A 9,024-nucleotide genomic window follows, 5' to 3' on the forward strand; every position below is an offset into this window, starting at 1 on the left:
ACTATTGAGTACACATACACACTTAATTGTGAAGAAGCGTAATTACATTCAGATATTGTAGCTACATTCAGGAACTTATCAACTAGCTTCAAAATGCATGATTGTGTTTCCAGGTATAGTTTTATGTAACTAATATTTGACCAAAACTTAAAGTAAATAGACAATTGTTATCAAACCGTCTTCTCTCTTGTGTCTAACAAAACAAAATAATTGTTTTGAACTTGCTATTGACTGTTGTCTCTAAGCTTTTGCTCCCTTTAAAAATAATTATATTTGATCAAATATTATGTTAATTTTAAATTTAAGTGGTTTTATCGGATAAAATAATGTTTTCTGTATAGTTTCACGCATATCAATGTATATTTTTCACACGAAACTAAAGCTTACGAAGTAAATGTATAAATTATATTATGATATCGACAACAGTGTAACTTTGCAACGAAAGAAAAGTGGGGAGGGTAGTGTAGCAATGTTACGTAAGGACATGATAGAAATGTCCATAACCAACGGCGATTAGAAAGTTGAGAAGAACTTCTAGTGTTAGATCCGGTTTTAACTTTACCACCAAACTAATCGCCGTATCTCTTCCTACGTTTTTCCCGCGACCAGTAAGTGTACAGCGCAGGTTATATGGGAATGTAAACAAGTTATTGTTGTCAGAATGAAAATAGATTGAACCGCTGGCCTAATTACACAAACCAAACCTTAAATTAGTTGGCTTTGTTTTCGTATTTTGTCCGCCGAATTACGATCATGTTCGGTTGCTTTAACCTGAATCTAACTAGTATATTGAACGGTTGCTCTTAACGCATCCGTGTTGGAAGTCCCTTTTAATATTTTATGGACAATAATATGTTAGTCAGAGACAGCTGTCAGAGACAACATTATTTTTGTGAACATTTACGTTTATTTTACGTTTTTGTTGCCACGTTTACGTTGTCAAAAATTATGTGGTAAATTTTTATTTAATAAATGGATAAATCCTTAAAAGAATGTTCCACTTGTAAAATAGAGAGAAATATAAAAGAATTTGGAAAAGAACTCGAAAAATCGGATCATCTTGTAAACAATGTGTATAAACGTTTAGATCGATATTAAAACAATAGAAATTATAACAAAGACCTGGAGTTTTATGACAAAAATGATAACAGTCTTAATTACAGACGCACACAATCGCATAACAATCAAGTTATAGATCTGTTAGAACAATATAGAAAATCAAGTCATTTTATAAGAGAAAACGAAATTTTAAATAGATCACTAAACTTTGTCAATATTGTTATTAAATAAATGGCTAGTGCAAAAACATTATTAAACTGTTATAATAATTATGAGTAGGCTATCAAACTGAAGGGGTTTTATTCCCGGATTTGGATGTGGTTCTGGGCTCCATACAAAATTTTTAACATGATCACCGGGTCTATTAAGAAATAAATGACAAACCGAGCAAAAAATAATTTTTTATTCAAGCTGGTATAAAATTAATATTGTTTTACAGAGATTCTGAATACAACTCTCATTTTTTACTGTAGAAATATGCTCAATACCGGATCGTGAGATATAGGTGTGTATAAGAAGTGTTGTCAAGTGCACGAGTGATGTACAAGTACATGTTACAGGTCCCTTCCCGAATACAATATGTATAAGTGTATGCTCTTGTTCTCCTAGGGTTACGTAATAACCTATGATCTTTGCCTGTGAGTGTGAGTTACATGTGAATGTGCTACCTCTGAGCATGAGCATGAGGTATATGCATATATACTTGGCTACTGACTATGAGAAACAGGCTCATGTTCTCGGCCTCATAATCTAGACGACTATGTTATTGACCTCCTAACGTTAAGTACAGTTGTAAATGTAAACCAAGGCATATGTTTGCCATATAATTATGAATTTCTTCAAGCTAATCAAAATTCGTTGATAATTAAATATAAATAAGATTAAACAAACACTTTCGATTATTTCAATCTTGACTATAAAATACTGTCAATCGCATTCCCTCATGCTCTTCGGGTCAAAAGGTAAACACTTCAGTGTGGCATAATATGATTTTTGTAGTTTAATGGAACAGCCATCAGGGTTCAGATTGCTCCATTTAGAAAAGACGGGTAAAAAATGTTGGGTTAGTTTCATTACTTTTCACCCGGTTTCGTTTATTATTTGTTATCAATAAGTATTTGTGTCACTAGTCCTAGATAGATCGGAACAGTTATCAGTATAACTGTTTATTAGAGCAAAACGCAGGTGAGATATTATCGATTGATGAATGAACGTTATGCCAGGTGTTGAAGCTTGCTGCCAAACTATATTTAGATGGCCGTGACCGTGATAGTGTCACCAAGTCAACCGTGACACTTCCCTCGCGCTCGCCAAGACAGAATCATGCCAAACTGGTATTGTAAGGGTGAACGTGAGGTTACCGTTACGTACTAGGGTCCGTTGTGAGTATTAGTGTACACTCTTAGCCAATTTGGTGTAACGGGTGTACACATTTGAGAGTAGGACAACGAAACCCCTAACTACTGGCCAAGTTTATCCCGTAATTGTAACAGTTTGTAATTATGATATTTTGGCAATCTTCGATACCAGGTGTCCCGTAAGGTGATATTGGAATTAGCAATAAGTCTCATTTAGAGATGAAATGTATAGTTGTTAAATTTTTACAGACTTAGAACATTTACCAAATATATCATTTAATTAGGTTGGTGATGTATCGCCAACTGATCTTTTTAACTATGAAGTTATTTTTTAGTTTACCTACAGGTCAACTCGTAAATGAACGGTAGATATTACAAATATAATTAGTCAAACGATGACTAGTCCAAGTAGCAAAACATAATGTCAGTAAAAGTCGCTTAGTTTCCGAAATATCGGTTTTTAAATAACATAACAGTTTTTCTGTAAACATTCAGCTATTCCTAAAAAACTTTTTTTTTAATAATCAAATGGAGTTAATTTACAACACGACCGTATAAACTATTGATAAATATTAATTTTATTCCAGATTAGGTATTGTATATAGTGGTTCATTAATTTCATTTTTTAGACGTTTGAATTATTGTATATACTTGATGGATTTTTGGACAATAATGTGTAAAACAAATTTCATCTTAACTTAAAATAAGGAGTTATATTGACTGTCTTCAAAGATTCTAGGTAGTAACTTTGTCTAAAATATTTAAATAAATTAAATCTGGTAAATTATTATCTGGGTATAAATAAAACATTGCAAATACAATTGAAATGTTGAAATAATTCAGCCTGGCCTTCAGTGAACCGAATGGATACCGTTATTAAGTTAAAGATATCGTCATGATTCTAGATCAAATATTTTAAGTAATTAAGGTATCCCAGTGACACCGGTATTCATATCAATTAGTTTTTACGTGTTATCTACCCATAAATTATAAACTACAGTATCTGCTAACGTCATTCCAGTAATTACGTACACGTAACAATCATTTTTACACACGCTCTCACCACGATGGTACCAGAAGTGATACAATTTAAGGCACCTCAATTTCTCACCCGGAATTCATAATCATAATATTGTAACACTGTATTGTATTATCAACAAGAGAGGAAGTACGCCACGTGTAGTATATCTGTAAATATTGTCGCTTAATTGAAATAAAGTACAAATATGGCTATCACACTATTGTAATATCGAGCACTACATGTTTACCACCCGAACAATAACACATTATCTTTGTCAATACGAGCTTTTGTCAATACTCGTAGCTTGAATAGCGTGAGAACTTAGTCATGCTTGACAAGTCTCTGCGTTTTACATATATTTAAATACATATACTACTACACTAAGTACTAAGACCAGCCTAGAACTACTACTTGGAAAATAGTACCAAGGATTCGACTCTGAATTAGGAGAATCAATTTAATTTAATCAGTTAATTTTTTTATCTGACCACTTTTAAGTGCTGCCTTACTTTATATTGACATCGATATGACATGGTGAACACAGCCATTCTTTAACGATTCTTTCCCTATAGAGTCTAGTCAAGTACGATCATTTGTATTAATCTGCTAAATTGATTAACAGAGTTAATTAAACCACTCTGATCGGCTAACATTAGGTTTAACTAGATATTACTTCATCAAAGTTTACCCAAATTTGACTAATGAAATACCTGCAAGTATAAAAAAGCACCATAAATCAGTCAATCTCCACATACCTGAGCATTAAAAAACAAGTTTTCGTGACGTATATTTGTCGAAATTTTTTTAATTAACTTGTCTCAAGGACACTGGTTAAGATCATTTTTTAACTAATCACTGAACTCCTAGCTGGTAGAGAGCCGCACCGGATCGAAACACGACCCCTACAAGTAGTGTAAAGTACGATGAAACGCCGACACTGAAGTAGTAGAACTTGGGTTTTTGATGGCGATACGCGTCAAGCTAAAACACATGACTGGTAAAAAAATTATCATTATGGTGTTTTAATGCATTTCGCTATCCTAACATTTGATGGGGAATGTCTTTGGTTAGGTCTCAAAATTGTTTTTACAGATGATGGTCCTTCTAGTCCCAAGCTACGTAGTCCCTCCCATATAGTCCCATAGCCCCATATACGTTTCCAGAAAAGAACGTGAAGGCTTCCCATCCATTCCTTTTTGTGTGCCGCGAGCACAGATGCTCAGAATTTTAATTATGGTACTTTTATGGCAGACGCAATCAATATAGCAATGTACGCCGATGGTCAGTGTCTATTGTTGTCATTACATTGCGCTGAGGACACACCCGCCTCCCCCAAATCGGCCGCGCGGCGCGCCAGGTTGAATGTCCAGCTCTGAGCAACTGTCAATATTGAAGCTGAAGTAGCACTGCTGGTTGCTTTAAGCGACATGCCTTAGCGTATAATGTGAGGTAATCAAAGAAAACTAGATATGCACTCTTACTCTAAAATGACATGAGTAATGAGAAATGACATGATACAAATTAAATATATATTTATTTTAATAACAATATAAATGTTTATCTCGAAACTGCAACTACCCCACTAGCTATTAATATTTATTGTAAAATACAACTAATTCAATACATACAGTTCATGAACGTTATTATATAATTGATATTAAATCAGATCCGTATTCTATTTGCCTAGATAAAACCAGTGCAAGATTGGAATACATTAAAGCGGGGAAGCTCAAATCAGTACAGTTCTCGTCGATCAGCTTTGGTACTCGCATGAATCAGGATAAGCAAACTAACGACTGAATGATTTTGTCACACTGCCAATGTCGTTACTTTATGAAAATTATTACATTACCATGCAGAGTAGGTTTCCTTAAAACTCAATGGTTTAACAATAAATGGAAAGTTGAGAAACTTATGTTAACATTATGGTTGGTAGTTGAGATCCTCATGGCACTATTTCGATTGAAAAACCGACAAAAGTTTTAAATATAAATAATAATAGAAGTGTTTCGTTAGAGCCTATATGAAATCTAAATGTTATATTACTAAATTCCGTCAATAAATTTGTGAATTATTGTGGATTAAAAGGTAGGATGTACACTATGAAATTTTCAATAATGGAAGAAAAATAATGCTGATAATTCTAGAGTTACAAATATAAAAGTTATTCATTGCGATTGATTTAATAATTGCTGATGAGGTAGAAAATACTTGGAATAGAACGGACTTGGTATCTACGGAAAACAAAACTTATGGGGTAGGAAAAGGTAGGCTTGAAAAGTGACCGTCGGCGCATATTGGTGACACTTATTCTTTCTTAGTGGAATTTTCTGTACAGGTTTCACGAAACGTTGTTTATGTTCGTATAAAGTGCAAAATATATCTTGCCTTCTGGATTAGAATTCAATTTTGTAAGAGCATTAGAAAACATAAATTATAAAACATACAAAAAAAAACAATAGAAGTTTGTGTACTCAAATTAAATAAAAAACGGGAAGAATTTTTTTATAATTTTGGAAAAGTGGACAAAAGAAATGGCAAGGTTTAGAAAACACTATTCGTACGTGTATTAAATAAAATAGAATAAAAACAGGGGTTTATTTTTCGCACGGAGGTCTCATTGAACCAACTGTTTTGTTGGAGATATCTCCAAAAAGATCTCAAGACACGGATTTGCAAATTGATTGATGTACGAGTATAATTAAGAACATGCTTGTACAATCAGTTCTTATTAGAGACTACCAGGTTACGATTAAGTCCAACGACACGGAATGTGGTGTGTCGGTTATGTTTTCCCCCATGACAAATCCTGATCTCTATACTCATAACTCTAATCTTTAGTAATTCAAACGTAACAAACACTAAACATGTTTCCACGACTGTCTTAGGTTCATTTCAATTCTTACAAATAAAATTTCTCCCACAGCCTACATGAAAGCTTTTCGGTAGCTACATGAAAGCTTCCTCAACCCCCCCCCCCTCACCCCGTCAGGGGTCAGTAAACCTGTCCATCATCAACTTTATGATTATAGGCAGTACAGGCGCTTGTTGTCTTGTCATTTCTCCAAATAACGTAGTGGTATGATGGGCGCACCACCCCTCCACCTACACGTCTACCACGCTGTCTTGTACTGAGTTTTGTATTATCATAATCTATTATGTTATTAACTCCACACTACAGGGTTATCTTTATATTAGTATAATAAATAGTCCACTAAAACATTATTTACATTTTATTGCCATACACGTGTTTCGGTATTCAACTATCATCAGTGTAAATTAACCTCTAAAGAAAATAATAAAGGATTAAATATACGCATTGGAGGACCATTTAAACAGATGTTAAATTTATATGACGCAGTTGTAATTTTTATTAGTATTCTGTATTTAATACTCTATAGAATTACATATCTATCTAAATTATAATAAAGGTCCTCATGCCCTTCTAAATAGCAATATAGGAAATAAGACGAACGTAATATTTGAACAAGTAAAAATATTTAATACAAAATACTAATCAAAATTACAAATGTGCCATATTAATTTAATATCTGTTTACAGGCCCTGTAAATAGCCCACATATTTAGTGTTTATTATTTTCTTTAGAGATTAATTTACATTGATGATGATTGAATACCGAAACTCGTGTATGGCAATAAAATGGCAAAAAAGCGACATAAAGGCGTGTGTTTTGATAAAAGCGTGTCATGATAATTATAAAAATATCCCAATTGAGTGGTGGGGGTGAAACTTATGCCCTTCCTCCGCATTTTCCCATCCTCGACTCTACACATATTCAAGCCAGTTTTTGTATGCCTCCAATTTGTGACTTGAAATAAATACGTTTTTCTGATAAAATTTGTGTGTAAAAACTACTAAATTGTCAAGGATATTTGATGATACTCCAAGAGTATGCATTTAATTTAATAGTATTTAAACATATCGCAGTACTAAAAACTATTAATTATGGTGAATATGTTTTACAAATATTGTATTTTAAGATTTTTTTCTTCTTCAACGATTCAGTTAATTCTGTATCCATAATTGATTTTGGTTGGTAACTGACAGGACTATTTCCTGACGTCACCACGCAGCCTCGCGCCAGTTGACGCGCCCCCATATGTCACGTAGGCTACTGTTGTCTGTATTACTGACAAACAAAACAGGTCGTATTTCTGAACAACATAATTCAAACCTTTGTGGTCGGAAGTGACTTTCTAGGAAACTATACAAATCCCTCAATCAACAATACCAGGGCTGCCTCTTACTGTCCGTAACGATAAATTTACCTCGTCCATTAGCCAACAGCGACCATTACGCACCTATTTGTCCCTAATAATGTAAGTTTAACGATCACAAGCAATTTTAAGTCTTGTTTCTCTCGACTATATCATACAAGCTAAGACGGATTACTAATTTATTACAGGGTATTGTATTTGTTTAGTATTATTAGGCAAGCAAATCTTCGAATATTTAAGATGTGAGAACATAGATTTTTTTATCTAATATTAATTACTCGTATTATTAATTATTTAACATATTAATTTTCATTCAGAAGATGCATTTCTATATTTAATATTATATTTTATTATTTTTCATTCATATATTTCAATTAATGCAAAAAAGAAAAAATATCAGCTTATTTGAATTTGGTATGTATTACTTTTTACGTTGCTTATTTAAATATTACTGTAATTTATATGTCTGTAATAAATGTTAAGATGTGTTCCAAGAGATTGGATTTAAGAAGTACTGCTTGATTTATTGGAATTTCAAAACAATCTTACCTGAATGTTTCAAATATATGTTTTTGATTTAGAAAATTCATACATTGCCTGAAAATGTGATAATCTTTTTCTTCCATAATACCCAAGTCTCAACCTACACATCATAATATCTACAATTGCCTGTTCAGATTTATAATACCTAGCCATTGCATTCGCTAACATTCGTATAATTCACTTCACTTGTCTGTAGCATTGGCATTTATAGGAATTTATGATATCATTGTGAGCTTTCACAAATTCTTTTTTCTTATTTCTTTATTCAGTTCTGTATTTTGTAGTGGTTTATATTCCGTTAGAAAATGTATACTCTCGTCATACGGTTCAACAATTTATCAGCCTCTTAAATTTCTTCGAAGCCTGTGTCCTGGCACGCATTACAAAATTATCGCTTTCTTGCCAATAATAATAAATTCGTAAACTATTGAAATGAAAACTATTTTCTATTTTTCCTTTTCAAGTTGCATCAATTTTCTGCATATCTACTTGAGAGAATCGGACAACATTGTTAGATATATAATACTGTTCTTAATTATTATGATGTATGAAAGCTTAATTGCTTGCATAATTTAAATACCTATTGCCGTAAAACATTTATACTAATTTTCGTGTTATTCTTTGCGCTGCACAATGTATATACCAATCCCAATAGTAAACCCGTGATTCTTATGGTTTTGGATTTCAAACTGTGTGTATAATGATACAGTTATATTTTTAAAACTGGCATTAACAATAGGATAAGCAGTGGGTAGTTCCTAATTGTAAAGCCAGGCAATAACGTGGCATTTACGTATGTACAATG

Source organism: Homalodisca vitripennis, chromosome 1, assembly GCF_021130785.1.
Source record: "Homalodisca vitripennis isolate AUS2020 chromosome 1, UT_GWSS_2.1, whole genome shotgun sequence".
Classification (NCBI taxonomy): Eukaryota; Metazoa; Arthropoda; class Insecta; order Hemiptera; family Cicadellidae; genus Homalodisca; species Homalodisca vitripennis.